This window comes from Eleutherodactylus coqui, chromosome 10, assembly GCF_035609145.1.
Source record: "Eleutherodactylus coqui strain aEleCoq1 chromosome 10, aEleCoq1.hap1, whole genome shotgun sequence".
In the NCBI taxonomy this organism is placed as follows: domain Eukaryota; kingdom Metazoa; phylum Chordata; class Amphibia; order Anura; family Eleutherodactylidae; genus Eleutherodactylus; species Eleutherodactylus coqui.
Genome location: NC_089846.1, coordinates 20,594,079 through 20,612,110, shown reverse-complemented (window position 1 = coordinate 20,612,110; position 18,032 = coordinate 20,594,079). Strand labels below are relative to the sequence as shown.

At 43.2% G+C, this 18,032-nt stretch overlaps 1 pseudogene; it reads left to right on the top strand.

Moving 5' to 3' along the window:
- Nucleotides 1–17,320: 17,320 nt before the first annotated feature.
- LOC136581169 (U1 spliceosomal RNA) lies at nt 17,321–17,469 on the top strand (annotated as a pseudogene).
- The last annotated feature ends 563 nt before the right edge of the window (nt 17,470–18,032 follow it).

Here is an 18,032-nt window from a genome sequence, read left to right as displayed (position 1 = left end):
ATTTAAAAATTATTCAATGTCAGGGTGGCGCAGTAAAAGGTCGTATTGTTAGTGAGCCTCATTTATCTCCCGCTGCGATTTAAGAGCCTTCGTTTTTTTTTTCCCTTAACAGTTCCAGAAATGAATGTTTTTTTGCGTTGAACAGTGTAATTTTTAACAATTATAGCTGACGGAGATTGGTCGCCGCAGCTGGTGGACTTGGCGCTTTCAGGTTTTTCCCACTTGTCTTAAATTCTTGCGTAAAAGGAATCATACAGTAAGTTCGGATAAGAATATACAATTATTAGCCAGGAAGACTTATTTTTATGGTGACCCAATGGATTTCAAATACTACTGGAGCAATATGGTGACTTACCATATTTTACAAAACTGCACATAATGGAAAACAAATAGCGGGCAATGGCCTGGCAGAAAATACAAGGGTCGCTGCGAAACTAATGTCTCCTATTTTATTATGTTGGCACACAACGTTAGAGGTGGATGTTGGCGGTATGGCAGTAGAGTTTGAACCTCACCAATGGTACTGGTGTATCTTGACGCCACCGGAAGTGGTGGGTGGAGACAAGTGTAAGGCTGCTTGACAATGCCCCCACTGCCTGATTGGCTGCACTCACCCCTTCGGCTTCAGGGGACATTGACCGGCTGACGTGCTTGCTGCGGCAGACGGGAAGGCAGAACACTATGGCTGTGTTCTCACTACTTCCTTCGGTGGCCTTCCATCTCAGCTCCTGGCGTGAGTTTGTTTCTTGGTGTCTGTGACTGTACGATGTGCAGTCGCTGACAGTGTGCTGTCCCCCGACACCTGATCTCTGCTGTTTCCCAGCGACCTCTCTGGCAGTAGTGATGTAGTGGTAGTGCAGCAGGCGGCAGATTGCAAAATCCCCGCAGTGAAAGGTAGTTGTTGTTGCCGCCTGGAGGGGCCACTGATGCCAACGATGGTATCGTTCTGCCAGATATGCCGGAGGGCACAATTAGGGCTCCGGGGATTTGATCAGAAAAGTAAAGTTTTGTGGACGGCTGAGGGGCCCTGACACCGTCGAATGACATAGTCCCGCCGGCAACACATACTGCACCAGAGCACCCAGGGAACAATGGAACAGCATGGACACATAGAGCGGATGAGCAGGCCAGAGGGGACTTCATCAAAGAGGGGACTGTCAAGAAGACTATCCCTAGTCTCCAGCCACCTCTTCCGGTGGCGTCAAGATACACGAGTACCCCCACCAATATCTGGTCAATTTGATTGCTGTGCGACAGATGGCAGTAGAGGGGCAGTCTGACAAAATGGTGTCTGATGTGAAAGTGTGCATAAAGCAAAGACGTGTCATTGAATTCCTCTGGCGGATCATTGGTTTCAATGGAGTGAAGTCGAAATTCATCTTCTTACACAGTTCCTTGGTCAAAATCTGCCGATTTGGGTAGATGAGCTGATCAAGATGGTCTTCATTTCATAGAGTGACAACAGTGCATGGCCGTCCGTAATGTGGCTTGAGTTTCTTGTTGCTGTCACCATTGTTGACACGCGCCACCCTCCACCTCGCTGTGCTAACATCCACTGTTCGGTAAATGTTCGGCAAGCGTTGAAGAATGTCAATTGGTGCAATTTGTTTCCACATAGAGAAATGCAATGACACACCTTTGCTTTATAGACACTTTCTTGCCAGGCAGCATTTTGTCAGACTGCCCTTCTGCTGCCATCTGTTGAACAGAAACAAAATTTACCGGATATTGGCGGGAAGGTTCAAACTCTATTACTGTTGCAGCCATTCTGAGGCCTGCACCCGGCTTACAAGCCAGACCAGGTTTTGGGTGTGCCCTTGCTTCTTCTGGAGCTGAGGGGTGTGGTAGTGGCAGGAGTGATTTCATCCAACACCTGGTGCTAACCAGCTCAGCTCCTATTTAAACTGTGCTGGCTTTAACCTCTGTGCTGGTCAATCACTTCAGTCCCATGTTGGACAGCGTTGGAGCAACACAGCGTGGTGGAAGCTCTCCAGTATCAGCTAAGTGCTTGCTGTTTGGTTTGGTTTTGTTTATCCTTTTGTTTTGTGCTAGGGCTCCCAGACAGGGACTGATCAGTGGCCCAGGCACGAGTGCAGGCTCGCACTATTCAGCGCGGTCGGTCTGCCGAGCAGGCAGGGCTCCCTCCCGGGCTAGGGGAGTATAGGGAGAGAATTTCCCCATTTATTTTGTATTTTCTTTGCACGGTTGTGCCTTTCTTTTACTGAGGTTGCGCGTTCATAAGACGCAACAATTACCATAGCACCAACATCCACTTTGGACGTTGTGTGCCAACATATTAAGATAGGAGGCATTAGTTTCGGAGCACGGGAGAGAATGTGAGGGGTGGACAAGAGTAGACAATTATAAGGGTTGTACAAGAGTAGAAAAACATGCTGCTTTCTTCCAGCAACAGTGCCAAAGCTGTCCACAGGTTGTGTGTAGTACTGCAGCTCAGCCACAGTCTCTTCAATGAAGTCGAGCTGCAATAGCAGACACAGCACATGGATAAGTGCTAAATGTATGATCGCTGGGACATCTAGGGACCATGAGAATAGCAGTCCCCAAGTCTCTCTAGTAAATGGAATAGTGGTACACATGTGTGACCATTGCTCCATTAACATCAATGGCACAGTGCTTGGCTTTCTCCATAGACACACATGCGCATTGCTGCTCCATTCACTCAGGGGACTTTGGGTGCAACATTCTGGCGATTCCTGTGGGTTCCAGCAGTCAGATCCCCAGTATCACACATACATATTTATAGAACTAGCGGTTAAGACAATAGCCTAGAAAAGGTAATATGGTATGATATGAGCTATATAGTGGTGCAGGTTATAAGAGAAGGTACTGGAGACTAAAGACTAATACTGAAGAGAATGTCATGGCTGACAGCAGAGAAGAGAATGATAGGAACAGACAGTGACAGTTTGGGGTAGACATGGAGTCCAAGAAATGGAAAGAAGGTATTGACTGATGACAGGTGATGACTCACAGGTGCAACATGACTAGTCACAGTAGAATGATATAGAAAGGAACACAATGGATCTGTAGAGAAAGAAAAATAAATTGGATGGCTCACACTGTGGTTGATTAGTACTGAAGATGGTGCAATGGGCCGGACTGGTTTGCAGCATTGGGCAAGCAAGAGCTATATAAAAAAAGAAGGTGGTTATGCTGTGGGGAAAAATATGTATAGGATTGTAAAAGAATGATATTGAATGCATATTAAAAAGGGTTAAATGCCCATGTGTATATCTTTGAATATTACTGCTATAGTTCATTTTCCTGCAGGACCTTCAAAGAGAGGTCACATGACTGCTTTTGCACTCTAAACTTTGTTGATGTGGTGTAACAAGACCTAAGATGCCTGCTGATTGGCTGATGGACGAAGTATAAAAGGCAGGCTCTGGTGTGAGTCAGCAGTTTCAGGGAGTGCAGAGAAGTGAGATTCTACTAGTGAGAGCTGCAGCAGAGCTGATCTGCAGCTGGACTTGTGAGATTCTGCAGCCAGGGTGGAACAGTATTTTTTGTAGAAAGCATAGTATCTTGTGAAGAGTGAGCTGCCCCAGCACTACTGAAGTGCTGGGCATTCCTGTATCAGAAAGAGAGAGCACCTCGGATTCCTGGATGGGCACTACCCCGCTGTTGCAATGCAAGCGCCAGAAAGAGATCTGTCAATTGTCCAAGGAAAGGTCAGCTGCAATTACCAAACACAAGCACTGAACCTTCACGGCGAGAGAGACCACCAGCGAGACTTAGTAGACCAAGAGCCAGTATCTGGATATTCAAGTTGCGGTGGTATGTAAGTGTGAGCACCATTACCCAGGCCCATCACCAGTAAAATGGATTACTCTGACTTAATCATTGTACAGCCTCCCCAAAGGTCCTGTGCTAATTTGTTCAAGGGACAGTGATGTTTTAGTTGGTAGATTTAGTCATTTGGTTAACTGAAGTTCCTGCAAGGCTAAGTTACTTCAAAGGAGACTTATTTTCAAAGAACATATATAGAGGTAAGCTTCTCCATAACCGGTGTCATATTTTGCCCCTGTAAGTAACACATACTACAAATATGATTGACTTCAGAGTGGTGGCATAGCATGAAGCAAGCAGTGGCAGGGTCAAAGTGGGCAGACCATGACCGAAAGAAAAAGGAGGACGCTAGTGTCATGCTCCGCCCCCTCAAGCCCTGCAAAAGGTGTAACAGTACATCAATTTTGCATGGAGTGTTCCTTTTAGGAGGGATTGCATAAAAAAAGAAATAAAGGTTGACAAAAGCAATAGTTCAATACTTGTGTTATCACCAAATGTACCGACCAAGGTTTGTAGCTCTCCTTTAAACAGATGTAACAAGCATTGGCATTTTGCTGATGGATAAAGTTCTTAGAGTATAAGTAATGAAATAATCCATAAGTCCTATCCTTAGAGCAGCGGAGAAGAAAAGAAGCTCCACAATCAATGAGCGGAGTGTAGAGTTTATATCTGTGCACTTGATACGGTTTTATTATAGCGGCATTGCGGGGGGGCGGGGGGGGGGGTGGTATCACATCTGCTGGTTGCATGTAATTTTGCCCCCTTGTTAATGACCTTGTAGAGATTAGCATGGTCTTTTCCATATGCCACTAGATTATGTCTGGTGGCAGCTGGAAGCGGAGAGTGTTAGATGGGATGGTTTTCATTAGACAGTCTTGACATTACACTGCCCCGAATGTCGTCAATCGTAGACTGTCAATGCCTTTGAATAAACAGTCATCCAGATGTGATTTATCAACTATGCCAGTGGTCTGCGGAAAATGGTTTTTATTATTCCCCCTTCCCCCTTATCAAAGCGTTCAGGGTTGGCTGGTCATTACATATCAGGAATAACATTAACGCACATGACCCGAGGCAAATGTCAACCCCTCGTAGACCAGGACCATGGTGCGAGACAGAGATTGTAATTATTTTGTAAGCACATACTTAAGCCTGGATGGGCCATATGGGTTGGACAGTGTTAAGAGTTCAATGTTAAATGCAGAGATCGGACATAAAAACACCAATGACATCTAAATCATGTAGTTCGCCTGCAGGTCATCTACTCCAACCGCCCTAACAGGTTGCCGTAATCCACTAAGACATAGACTATTCTCTATATGGTCATTGTATACCGATTCCACTATCCAATCATAATTGTATAAGGTTTTATCAAATTAAAGGGGCTGTACAGGTTTAGAGAAACATGGTGCCACACCAGTTCGCAGGTTGTATCTGGTATTGCAGCTCAGATCCATTAAAGAGAATACAATCAATGGACTCCCTTTCTTGGATCTTTGCTCGTAGGTTGAAGATTCTAGTCTAGCCTTGTCTAGATTAACCTCTGGGACATGAAGCTTCATGTTTAATGCGATGTGTGAAGAAATCAGGAAAGCCCATCCCAAAGCAAGTTTTGAGAAGAACTCACTGGATCTAGCAGGGCAGGATTTGGATAATGGGTCCAAAATAGTAACAATTTATATTCTAGAAGTATTTTGGAGGTCTCACACTCCTCAACAAAGTTGAATTAAAAAGGGTAAACAAAAGAAATTTTGCAGAGCCTGCAGGTGACAGGTGGTTAAAAGTCACCTCTTCCCAGACACATATATACCCAATACTGATCACCTGATGCCCAAAGACAAGCTCTTCAATATAAAGAAAAGGTCAGAGGAACGTGAGGATATGATTACATGGCTTGTGGCACGGATTTCATAGTAATTGGCTTTACACCAGGAACTGGATATGAACCTTATCCTGCCGTAATAACTGTGGACCCTCCGCTGAGTAGGGAAACAACTGAGAATCGTTATTAAAGAAATTCAAGCATAGTTAATTATTTTTTCTTTTTTTTTTTTTAAATGGGTACTCTGCTACCCACAGTAATTCATAAGGGCATGCTGCCACCCGTAGACATTCATGGGGGCTGCTGCCACCCGTAGACATTCATGGGGGCGTGCTGCCACCCGTAGACATTCATGGGGGCGTGCTGCCACCCGTAGACATTCATGGGTGTGTGTTGCCACCCTTAGATATTCATGGGGGCATGCTACCATCTGTAGACATTCATGGGGGCATGCTGCCACCCATAGACATTCATGGGGACGTGCTGCCAACCGTAGACATTCATAGGGGCGCGCTGCCACCCGTAGACATTCATAGGGGCGTGCTGCCACCCGTAGACATTCATGGGGGCATACTGTCACACGTAAAAATTCATGGGGGGCGTGCTTTCACCCGTAAACATTCATGGGGGGCATGCTGCCACCCGTAGACATTCATGGGGGCATGCTGCCACCCGTAGACATTCATGGGGGCATGCTGCCACCCGTAGACATTCATGGGGGCGTGCTGCCACCCGTAGACATTCATGGGGGCGTGCTGCCACCCGTAGACATTCATGGGGGCATGCTGCCACCCGTAGACATTCATAGGGGCGTGCTCCCATCCATAGACATTCATGGGGGCGTACTGTCACACGTAGACATTCATGGGGGAGTGCTGTCACACGTAGACATTCATGGGGGAGTGCTGTCACACGTAGACATTCATGCGGGTGTGCTGCCACCCGTAGACATTCATGGGGGAGTGCTGTCACATGCAGACATTCTTAGGGGCGTGCTCCTACCCACAGACATTCATGGGGGCGTGCTCCTACCCACAGACATTCATGGGGGCGTGCTCCTACCCGCACACTCACGGGCGCATGCTGCTACTTGTAGACACTCAAGGGGGCATGCTGCTACTTGTAGGTACATGAGGTTTGGTTGCTATAGGCACCCATTCATGGGGTAATGCTATTCCCCATAGACATTCATGAAGTTATGCTGTTACCAACAGACATTCATGGATGCCTGTTGCTATTCGGAAATATTCACAGGATATTGATTGAGTTATGCTATTACCCTAAGACACATTTATGAGTAGAAGCATGTCTCATAAATAAGATTTTTGGCAAAATCTACTAAAAATGGGTAAATCTACCAACAAAGAACAATGGATAGCTGCAGCTTAATTCTCCATTTCCTATCATCTCTGAACAGTTCCTGTAGTCTATCAGCCATTCAGTGCATGGCTCAAGCTTCTTGGATTGCAATAAATTGCAGTGTCCGTGTTTTTGTACGGCACACAATGAGCAGTATGGGTAATCTCTTCAGTGTTATTCAAGTCTCAACAACACTTATGTCTCGTAAGACGCTCTTGTGTCGTGAGGCTATTTACAGACAATGAATTGCCCAGTCACAGCTCCCTGAACAGCGGGAGACAGCGCAGACCTCCCACTATGAAGAATGGACACAGCAGACAGAAGGTGATGACCTACAAATGTTTGGGGTCCACTTGAAGAGATACTTGCCATGATCCCTTTTACCCTGCTGTGCTTCACGCTACAAAGAGACACAGACGGCAAAGAGGTTAGCGGAAGATAAATGAGGAATGGGGAAAGCTGACTTGAAATGCAGAAAATGGAGATTATTGGCGGCGGTGGCGGATTCGTATCGTACCATTTTCCTACGAGGCCTCGATACAATGTATCGCTTATCATATTTGGTCATGTCATTTTTGAATACCATCAAAGGGACTAGGAATAAAGAAAACCTTGTCAGATATTAGGAGATCCACTAGCAACACGAGCCTAATCTGTTGCTATAGGCAAAACCTCGCCATCATGGGTTTTTACAGAAGGTTGATCGAGGCACACACATGGGTACTTCTCAGATGGTGAAACAAGAACAATAAATACTTGATCCTCAGATACAATTTTTTGATATGTCTGTATGGTGGTATAGCTGAGGGTGTTACCTACAGTAATTGCCACAAGACACACAATGCGGTCCCAACTATTGTACAAAAAGTTGCAACAAGCAGCATGGCCTGAATTGGTTAATATACATTGAGCATTCCTATGGCCAAATTCAGTGTCGGACAAGGGCATCTTGGGCCTACTATAGGAAATAATTCTTAGGGCCCACACTCCATCCATACAGTCTTTGTGGAAGTCATCAATATCTGGAGTCTGGACATATCAATATGGTCTTGAAGGCAATTTTAAAATCAACCCATATACAAATTAGACTCTCTGTAGTCACTTTCAGAAGAGATACTTTCCACTAGATCTTTGGGTCTTTGTTATATTAGAGGCTCATTATTCTGTCGCAACCTGGGCCAACCATACGAGCGTCCAGTACTCTGCTAGGCCAGCCCAACCATGGTGATGCAACAGTTGGATGACCTGTCGGGTTGAAGTTGACTTGCTCTCTAGGTAGGCATCAGGACCATAACTATACAGGGTGCATTGTCAGCCATTGTAATCAGATCCTGGTGCTAGAAGAGTCCCAAAGGCCCCTCTGCCACATAACAATACATTAGTATTATCAATGTTACGTAGTTGATGGAAGGCTGACATCACAGATTTTACAGAAGCTTCAAGTTAAGCCTTTGGTGGGTGCTAATATATACTGGTCACACGTCTCAGTGTATGGATATAGATATTATCATACATTAAACTAATAATCAAACTTTGAAACTGAGCCCATCATTGTAAACCCTAACCCCCACTTATATGTTGAAAGGTCAGAGCATAGGAGGCACGACATTCAGCCAACCAGTAAAGTGACATTATACAAATAGCTTCGACATTAAGGGGTCAACTGGGATGCAATGGCCCCTGATGTAGAAAATGTAAATTTGAGCTAGAATAAAACCTCAGTAAATCACACAGACATAATTCCATGCTGCAATAATGCGTCTTGTCTACAAGATAGATGTTAACCACATGCCGGGTTCCCTGCAGTGCATTATTCTGGCCATGACACAACTTGGGCCATAAATTTAAGGAAAAGAGATTTTGGTGATCTCAAAAAGGTGACAATGAGATGGGAGCTTGCCTGATAATAGTCGGCGTTCCTGTGTTGTGTTGCATGTACTGTCACTTTAAACACAATACTATACCATTCCACCCCTGGAGGTCCCTGGAGCCATAAAAGGACTGCCCACCTATAAGGGCTCATTATATGAACAAAAGGCAGAATTAGGAGAAGTCATTATGTAGGTTAATTTCACAAAGGCTCTATATGCAGTATAGAAACAAAAGCGAATGAAGTGTGACAGCAGGGCACAGAAGCAGACCTATCAATCAAGAGATTAATCAATGTTGCCTTTAAGATTGGAGAGGGGCTCTTTCAATATTTTGAAGAACCCAAAAGTCAAAAAGGACAATATTTGGTGCTCAACAATTAAGAGCAAAAAGGAGAAGGAAGGATGTTTGTAGAATTCCACTTGCCATCTTTTGAAGGTTGACTATTGGTTATAGAAAATATCAATGATCCTTAACATTTCTTAAGCAGGCCATAGATAGTTATTCGCTGAAGGTTTAATTGGCCAAGAGCTCTGTTTCCCAACCACCCCATAGGCGTGCTAAGACTGGTTGAGCGTGCATGTGTTGTAAATGGAGCTAGGGAAATAAACCGCTGCCAGATACCTTTGGCGGTGGCTTATCTTCCTGAGAACAAATACAAGTGCCAGATACTTCTCTCCCCTGACATCTGCTATTCCAGGGAGAGTCAGGAAGCCTCCATCGTTAGCCATTCCCACCAAAATTGGTGGATTTGGTCAACATAAACCTAATGTATAAAAAGCTATGTGCCCTCTAGACACATTGCCTTTGCCTTAATTCCTCTTACTTTATATGGTCAATGTATCTCCAGTCTGACCAACATTCTAATACTTTATACAATGGCGGTCACCAAAGAGGGAATGCTTCGTAAGGGGTCAACACTCTAAATAATATGCCCCATGCAAATGCACTTTCTCATACGACAAGGATAACATCCTACTATTCTAAAAGTAAATCAAAGGCAAGACCTTCAAAGGCAATACCGGTTATATCAAAAGCAATTGCTTTAGTATCATGCGCAAGGCGAAAACCATTAAGTGGTTGTCCACCTCTTCACTATTGATGACCTATCCTCACTTTTCCCATTGAATTCAATGGGAATAGTGCCAGCATAACCAACTTGGGCTGCTGCAATGTGTACGGGGCTATCTGCTGCCTGATCACAGTGTCCGTGGCCCAGTGAGGGGATCCCGAGCGGCGGACCACCGACAATCAACTATTTATGACTTATCCTGAGGATAGGCCACCAATAGTCAAGAGGTGGCAACCCCTATAATGTTCATGCACAGGGCAGAAAAAGTCCTCCACATACACATATGACAGCTGCAGGGTAAATGTGCATGCAGAATCTTTTACGTGGGCCGACGATCAGGTCCAAGTGTTCATTTGCCAGATCGTAGGGATATGCAAATGTACCAACGATCAACCGACAAACAAGCAAATGCCTGTTAGTTGACTGATCGTCCCGTTTAGGCTGCAGAGAAAAATTATCGTTCTTGGCAGCAGATATACCTGTGGGAACAGGCAATGTACCGATAATGATGATACTACGGTATAATGGAGAGAAATGATTCTATTAACCATTATTTGTCTCCCATACAGCTGGCATTGGCCTATGTAGAGATGAGTGCCAGTCTTGTTGATTGGCACTGGTTTAAACAGCTGCTGTCGGCCCATGTAAAGGGCATTTAGACTCGTGTCATCATCTTATTGCTGTTCAGTGGAACGAGGATAATCATTTTTTAACGTCCAAGTTTTATTGAAATGGGTTAATATTTTTATTTTGGTATGCAGGAATATTAAAAATACCCGGTTCCTATAAAATTATATATGTATTTATTATGCATGTAGCCCTTCCCAATTTTATTTTTTTGTAATAAACCCAGGAAAAAAAAAATGTTGTGCTATTAAATACAGAGTTCTTACTGGTCGCCCACCAGACAACCCATCTCCAAATGCCAAGGTCCATTAATACAAAGTTAAATTAGTCTTTTCAATTAGGCCGTGAGATCATACTATGCATCTTTTTTAATTTTACTAAGTGTCCTCTTATCTAAATAACTGAATACATTGGAAATGGCATTAAAATAATAATAATAATGGTCATATGGATGTTTTATTGCCGTCTCCCCCTGTTGCCTCCCCCTTATAAATAAGCGGACTTGAAGTTAGTCACTTATATAGATCAGCAGTTTTGCATGATGAAATTATGGATATTAGGAGTTTCTCATCAGTTCCAAGACGTGGGACAGTTCACTTACTTATTCATTAATTAAGGTCCTTTTCCCTTTAAAAGTGGATTAAATAGGGTTCTACATGTGCTATTTATTTTACAGGGGCATCTATATGTGGTCAGTGAGAAGCCTGAGGAGGTCATACTTGACATTAAGTAGTGGAACACAAACTTTAGGCACCCACAAATTCAAAACACTTGGCAACATCCTTGGTGTTGTGTGTGTGGTTTTGAGCTTTAAAGGGTATTCCAGCCATCACCATGCATCTACTGTCCACAGGATAGGTGAAAAACGTTAGGCCGGTAGATTTCCTCTCCAACATAGAGGAATGACCGGAAGGCTGGAATACTGTGGTCATCCATTTTGATGATCAGTGGGATACCAGAAGTAAAGGTCCTTTTACACACAACGATTATCGCTCAAAATTTGATCAAAAGCCATCTTTTGAGCAATAATCATTGGGTGTAAATGTGCCCATCTTCCACTTTTCTGTTGAATGATGATTTTCGGTTCAGCATGAAATCCATCGTTTGGCAGAAGAGCTGATAAAACAGACCGCACGCTGTGTTCTGTCCAGGGAGTGCTGATAACATTGTCTCAGCTATCAGCCCTGTGGCAGAACAAAGTGAATTTATTCAGAGAACGGCGGGTGGTCTGTTCTCTGAATACAGCTCCCAGCGGCTCACACGCTACTAATTGGTACTAATAGGCATTAGTACCAAGTAGTAGTTTAAGCCATCTTTTGAGCGATCATCTTTGTGTGTAAAAGGGCCTTTATATCCCAACTGATTTAAGATCTGGATAGCCTGCCATTGTATGGCGTAGTATCCATTGGCTAGCGGTCAGGTGCCTCAGTCCCTGTTGTCTAGTGGTTGAGGGCTTCAGACCGATGCAGTCATCAACTGATCCTGACAGTATCTAGAATCCAGCGACCTAATGCCCCAGTTCCTAGAGTTCAGTAGTATATAAACTGCTTAGTTTTCGGTGCCTGGTTCACAGTTTCTCATTTTGATAGATGGGTATCAGAACTTTTTCTAAACAGAGTCCATAATAAACTAATGCTCCCTGCTGTATATCCATTAATGAAATCCCAGTCCTTACCAAACAAATGGATGAAAACTGCTGGAACAGAAGTAAAAGAAGCAATCAGGAGTCAAAATTTCCAAGAATTCTGCAATTGTAATTAAAATTCACTATTTTATTGGTGATGGATTAAAACCTAGGTCATAATTGCATAGATCTACGTTATAAGACATCAGATTATAATATACTGTATTTTATATCGGATCGTTAGATTCCTTCCTACACTTCTTAATTCTCCCGTCACTTCCCTTCCATAGACATCCCCTATCCGACCCAAGACTATAATGATAAAATCTTCATTTCACTTATGGACTATTTATGGAGTCTTTACATCTTCTGTTTTTTATTTAGTTTTCGCCTTCACCGTTTTTGTCCCTCTTGCTAATAAATAATGCACCATTAATTCGCCTCCCTTTGTGGTCTTAAATTTTAATATTCCACCTGCCCATCTCCATAAATAAATTGCCTGATGCCAAGTACGAGCCATGGTCCTAATGGAATTGTGCCAGGGAAAGGCCAGACCAGTTAAATGTAGCCAAACGATGTGTCTAACGGGGGAAAAGGTAAGGGGTCGAAGTTCAATGCGAATCCAAATTATTTATCTCTGTAATAACATAATAGAGTGAATATATTACTTGTCAGTAACCTTGATGTGAAAAAAAAAATGGGATCGGTGTGAATCTCGGAATATACGAGTCTGTAATAGGCGAGAATGCATGGAAGGAATAAGGCATTTTTTATGGTAATGGATGACCTTCAAGGAAATAACAAGGACATCATATAACAAATAGTCTCATCAACATTTGGATTTTCTTTTTTGTGTATTTCATCCTGGCATTTAAACCCTCAAAAACATAATATATTGTCAAATTGTATGCAATAACTGGGTGCAAATGTAATACGTATATTAAAATAATGGCCAGTAACATGGAATCTGGCTTAGTGCCGGTAATTGTAGCATGTAGACCTCAGTGGTTAAACTGTAAAATGAGGAAATTGGTTGGGGGGCGGGGGCAGGAAGAACATTACCCACTGACCCTCTTAATACCACTTAAGTTGGTCAGGGCTGAGACTGCACTGGCATAGCATTGAACCATAAAGGTCTGGCAGTCACCACTAGGGGTGCAGAGGAGTTTACTGCCCTTGGGAGCAACTGAAGGTAGCCAAAATTTCAATTTATAATTCTAAGCTGAAGCAGGAGATTTGGAGCTCCAGCCACTCGAAAGATATATTAAAGGGGTTGTCCAACAAAATAAAGTTACTCACTACCTACAGGATAGGAAATAGATATCCGATTGATGGGGGTCCAACTGGTAGGACCCACACCAATTATGAGAATGGAGGACCTAAAGGTACCTAAATGAATTGAGCATCACTCATGCATGTGCACTGCTGCTCCATTCAGTTTAATAGGACTGCTGAAGAGTTCATGTGCTCGTCTCTCTCTCGACAGTTTCCTTTGGGCATGTGTGACCACTGCTCCCTTCCACTCATTCAGGATTTTTTGGGACCCCCATTCTCATAATTGATGGTGGTCCGAACATGCTGGCCCCCAACAAGCAGATAGGAGAAAAATTTCATTTCATGGGACAACTCCTTTTACGATTTTAATTAACACAGATTATTGGACCTATTTAGATTGAAACAAAAAGATGACTAGAAGGACAAAAAGTTACTTAAGAGTGTTTCTGGAAATTTACTATTGATGATCTATCCTCAGAATAGGTCATCAGTAGTCCTTAGGCCCGCTGTCAGTGCTGCCAAGCCAGACATCCACATTGAAGTGTAACAGAAGGCATCACTGTCATTAAAATCTATGGGAGGGATGCCTTCTATTACACTTCCAGCCCAAGGATCAGATGATCGGTATGGATCCCAAGCAAAGGACTTCCACCAACCAACTATTGAGAACCTATTTTGAGGATAGGCAATCAAAAGTAAATTCCCAGAACATCACTTTAAGTCAATTTAGCCTACTATTTCCAGATCTCTTCAAATAGTTTATATGTGCACCAAGTCCTATAATGCTATAAATTGCTTAATTCTGCCTGTCCTATGGACTAAGAGGTACAACTCCTCTTTTAGTTAGGCTAACCACATCCTATTTACATACTTCTTCCATTTCTGATGTATTGAAGAGAATGTTAAGTGAGAAGTGAGTCATGGCACACCAAGCTCACCATCAAAATACTAATGACTCGTCTGGTAAGAGAGAGGTATATTCTGAGTATATACTATAAAGGTTGTAATGTTGACTCATCCCAATATGCAGTTAGTCCTCCTATCATCTCTGGAGGTATGTGCCTTGATGTGTGAAGATAATGTCTTGTCAAATATGTCCTTGTAGATGAAGTGACCATGACCCCAGAGCAATTCTCCTCTAACAATATCACAGAGTAATTACAGATATGCCCTCTAGGTTATTACAAATCGATACAATTTTGACCTCGATCCTAATTTATCAATCAGTGTCCTGTGAAAGTTATTCTATCAACATCAAAGAATTCTGAGCTCTCAGCTAAATGAAACATTTGGTTCTCAGGTATGAGCTGGTCTTGTAGAGCTGGCAATCGAATTGGGTTGAGACAATGGGGTAGATGACAAGTAAGCAGTTAAAACTATGCTATGTACTGGAACGTGTAGACGTTAAATGGCTCATAAGGTATGTTCAATACAAATTTCTATTCCACCCAATCAAATTTCATGGACTCGGATCTTGATCACTGATAGTAGTCATCATATGCCTGATAAATGGCCTTCAGATCTTCTAAAATAACACAAATCTGAAAATGACCAAATTATGACCATCAACTTACAAGGACATTGACCTTTGTACATCGCTTAAGAAAATTAAGGGAACATTGAAATCAAACATCAGATCTCGATAAGTAAGAGTCAAGTTGAAAATCTTCACTGAGGAGTGTTCCTGATCCCCTGGTCCATTTTACAACCATCCTTAATCATCATCCAAGTGAGGAGTGCAACAATTGTTACTACCCTACTCTACTACAGCAGATGGGTTCATTGGGGCGGCAACAAGTTGTTAGTCCTACTGTCTCACCATGGTTGAGTCCATTTTTGTCTCAAACCTTCGAACCATGGGAAGTGTGGAACTTTGCAAGAATCCTACTCACCAAAGCCATCACAATGTTGGCAAAGTGGGAAACCTGTCCAATAGCCACACTATTCTTCATTTCTACAAATGATATGTGATGGGTGAGTGAATATGAAATTGGGTCCTTAACCAGGAAGAGGAATAGTATGATGATCTTATTGGGTTGATGGGCTGCCACTCCTCTATGCACAACCCTACTCAAAGATCTGTATTAAAGAGATATAGAATGATCAATATGATCACAAAACAAGTCAACATGCGAATATGTTTCCTTAATGAGAAGCAAAACTAGTTCAATGGGAGGAAACCAAGGTGACGGCAAGTCAGGCATACAAACTCCATTAGGTAGGTTTGGAACCCAAAGCTCCAATTTTAGGGCCAGACATATGAACCACTTTTCTGCCCTGCTATTAATGAGTGTAAATTGGAATAAAGAAGGTTCCAAGATAACATCAGATGACCTCAAAATTTGGGAATCCTCTGGTAAGATACTCAAGAGCCAAAGGTCAAAACCCTTCTTATATGGTATTACGTGTCTGTTGTTATGTTGTTTAGCTATTGAGCTGTAAGATTCCTCATGTATGAGCTGCTGATGGCTTTACCCAGAAAGAAATGAGATAGGAAGATGAAACTTTATATTTATTCCACATACTCTCCACTGATGCCAACACACTTCTTATATCGGTATTCCAAGTTCTGTAAGCCTTGTCAATAGAAGGATTTCGGTTGTGCCTCAAACCAATCATCCGTAACAGCCATGGCATTAGAAATGGTGTGGCGTTTGGTCCCCTTGAGATGTTTCTTCAGGTTTGGAAATAGATGATAGTCGGAGGGAGCTAGATCTGGTGATTAAGGTGGGTGGTCAACCAGCTGGAAGCCTAGCTCCACCAGTTTTGCCGTGGTCGCTTGTGCAGTGTGAGCGGAGGCGTTGTCTTGCAGGAACAAGATTCCTTTGGACAGCTTGCCGTGCCTTTTGGCCTTCAGAGCTGCCTTCAATTGGTCCAAAAGTTCAATGTAATACCCTGCATTGATGGTGGAACCATTTTGAAGGTAGTCCACTAGCAGCATGCCCTCCTTATCCCAGAACACAGATGCCATCACCTTAGTGGCTGAACTTCTTTGGGCGAGGACAACCACTGCGCCTCCACTCTTTTGACTGCTCCTTGGTTTCAGGGTCATACAAATAAATCCAGGTCTCCTCCAAAGTGACCAGTCGATCCAGGAAGTTCTTATCAGTCTGGAAACGCTGACAAATGGACCGGGAAGTTTTCACTCACATGCTTTTCTGATCTGTTGTCAAACATTTGGGGACCTACTTTGCAGATAGCTTCTTCATGTTCAGATGTTCATGGATAATGACACAAACACGTTCACAAGAAATCCCCATGATGTCTGCTATTCCTTTAGCTGACATTGGCCGATTCTCCAGTATGAGGTTGTGCGCAGCATCGACGATCTCCGGAACAACCACCTCTCTCGGTCGTCCAGGACGTTCCTCATCATTGGTGCTGAAGTGGCCCGTTTTAAATTTGGCAACCCAGTTCTTAACTGTAGAATATGAAGGGCATTGATCCCCCAATGTCTGCGACATATCACCATGAAGATCCCTCGCGGACTTTCCTTGCAGAAACAAGAATTTTATCCCTCCTCTGCTCTCATTTGCTGTGAATATCGCCTTAGACTCCGCCATTTTGTTTTCCCGCGCGCCGAGATCACTGTTGCTATAAGCTACAAACACAACATTTTGAAAACCTATATTAGACACATAAGGCTTTCATGTAATGTAACATTCGTTACCATAGAAACAAAAAAAGAACACAAAGCCAAAGACTTATCAGCACCCCCTCGTATATGGCAAGGGAAATAGGAATAACACAGTTGGTGAACAAATCTTGGACATCTTCGTGTTGCACAGAGGGCCCCTGTTATACAACTATTGAGGTGCTTAAGACCAAACATCGGCTTCGTTTATACAAACTTCTTACCATTATACTTACCTGGCAGGGGAGATACCATGATCACTAAGGTGGTTCTCCCAGGGTGAGGCTCATCCATTGCACTCCGGGTGTGCTGACCCCTGCGATTTCCCCAAATGCGGGAAACTCGACTGCATAATTTGTGGTAGTGGGGGACTCCGTTCGCGAAAAAAAAAACAAAAAAAAAACAAAAAAAAAACTTCTTACCATTCATCCACAGACGAAATAGGGAGTATACACATTTTTCTCATTCTATCCAGCAGATGCAGTTGAACATACAGCACTCCAAAAAAATAAGGAAACACTTAAGTATTGCAGTATAACCCCAAATCACTTGAACTTCAGGTATATCAATCTGTCCAGTTAGGAAGCAGAAGTGACTGTGGATCAATTTTGCCTGCTTTGGTGCAAATGAAAGTGACAACAGGAGCGCCGGAGAGGAACAGCAAGACATGGGATAGTTCCTCTCCTCTTATCCTTCCTGACGGAATCTTCTCTGGTTTTGTGTTTAGCTAGTGCCCTTCAGTGCCTCATACTACCAGTAGAGACATCTGCAGCCCTATCAGGTTGCACAGGTACAGTGGACTTCACCTTTATATAGGGGCAACGTATGACTTTTCGCAAGACCTGCTTCTGTAACACCTCGTTTACAAATCTTTCTTTTTTTAAAGACATAGGTGCAAGAAAACAGTAACCATACCGTATTATAACAAAGTCAGGCATCA